Source organism: Etheostoma spectabile, chromosome 5 (assembly GCF_008692095.1).
Source record: "Etheostoma spectabile isolate EspeVRDwgs_2016 chromosome 5, UIUC_Espe_1.0, whole genome shotgun sequence".
NCBI lineage: Eukaryota > Metazoa > Chordata > Actinopteri > Perciformes > Percidae > Etheostoma > Etheostoma spectabile.
In genome coordinates this window covers 21,288,541-21,290,033 of record NC_045737.1, presented here as the reverse complement: position 1 = coordinate 21,290,033, position 1,493 = coordinate 21,288,541, and the positions used below count along the sequence as shown (strand labels likewise).

General features: G+C 39.9%; 1 protein-coding gene across 3 annotated transcripts in view; it reads left to right on the top strand.

The window, feature by feature from the left end:
- The first annotated feature begins 750 nt into the window (after positions 1–750).
- The window catches only part of gpat2 (glycerol-3-phosphate acyltransferase 2, mitochondrial), a 130,921-nt gene continuing 130,178 nt past the window's right edge, over positions 751–1,493 (top strand). For 2 of the 3 annotated variants that reach the window (XM_032515971.1, XM_032515968.1), the window contains exon 1: positions 751–914. The gene's annotated coding sequence lies outside the window, so the exon portion shown is untranslated. The remainder of the gene's footprint in view (positions 915–1,493) is intronic. The other variant, XM_032515970.1, reaches the window with a different exon arrangement.

The following is a 1,493-nucleotide window of genomic DNA, read 5'->3' as shown; positions in this document are numbered from 1 at the left end:
TCAGATCCCTTTCCCATGTCTTTTTTCGGGCTGCCCAGGCTAGATCCCCCAGGTTTTGCATGAGCATAGAATAATACCCAGTAGCCTCATGACCTTTTCCATAATTCAACAACACCTTATCTTAACATTCTGGTGCCTTCGGGGCTGACAAACTGGATCCAAAAAATCCCCACTAACAGATGGCGATTTTACAAATATTTAAAGATATTTAGACCAAGGGATTAAAAATTGCTGTACCACTTCCTCAAAGGATTTCAATATGCCACTAAGATACAGATCCCCCAGTGGAACAATTCCCTTTTCCAACCAGCCTGTCTGTATCAGTCCCGAAATGTTGAGTCTTGCCAAGCAAAGAGCAGAGAATTGTCTTCAGTGTTTTGATTAGCAAAATAATTGATGACAAAAAACTTTAAGAATTGCATTGATTGCACAGACAGGGAACATCCTCATTAGACAAGCTACTTTGTGAAATGTCAGAAAACACCATAGCTATTTACATACTCTGTGGGCTAAAACACACAAAGGCTAAATCTTCTTTACAATAATTCACTACATTGACTATAAGGTATAACTCATTAAAATATGCAATGATTAAGATTGGTGCATATGATGGATTAGTGTCATTTGAATGTGCCAGAGGCCACCAAATTTAGACTTTTACGGCACCCCCTCCTTGAAAATTATTCCAACATCCCTGCTGGTACTGTAAATAATGAAAAATAGCATAACTATTAATAACGTTTGAACTTCACGTTGTACAAATCAGTAAGATTACATTTCACTTCCGGTAACCATCTTTGTTTGGAATAAGAGACGCAACCTGGAAAACGGGGAGAAGACAGAAAAAAGAAAAACGGTCACAAGTGCAGCAGACGGAATATTTACCCTGATTGGGAAACACCTTCAAAGCTGCGGTACGTTTTGTTAGACGACCTTCTGGGTTTGCCAATGAATGAACAAAAAACTAGGCTTGCTGTTGTGTGACGGCTGGCTAACGTAACGTTAGCTAGCTAGCTAACCGGGTAATTTCAGCACAGGTGCCACGGCGGCAACCTGAGGCAACCGGGAGCGCAACATGAGACAAGTGAAAAGATGTTCTTACATGACATATTTACCTAGAAGCTAGTTTAAGTGCTTGGTAAACATTTCTTTGTTTTGTGGGTAAAATGCTTCATGTGCTTTTGTGTAACGGTAACGCTAGCATTTTATAGCTAACGTTAATTAGCGTGCTATAGGCTAAAACGTCAGTGTCAGTATTAGCTAGCGTTAGCTCTCTGGTTATGGCTAACGTTACATGCTATCACCACAGTCTCTTGGTAGGCTTGTAATAATTACACCAAATGGTTTGTGTCTTTAAAACTAGCTAGCTATGCTAAATTTCTAAAGTAAGGCTAAAGCGTTTGGCCCGCTGGTCACAGTTTGGGGCATGTCACGTTATGCATGGTCCATTTTAGCCATTTTAACCAGCCCGCTTATAAATAAATACATTTTAG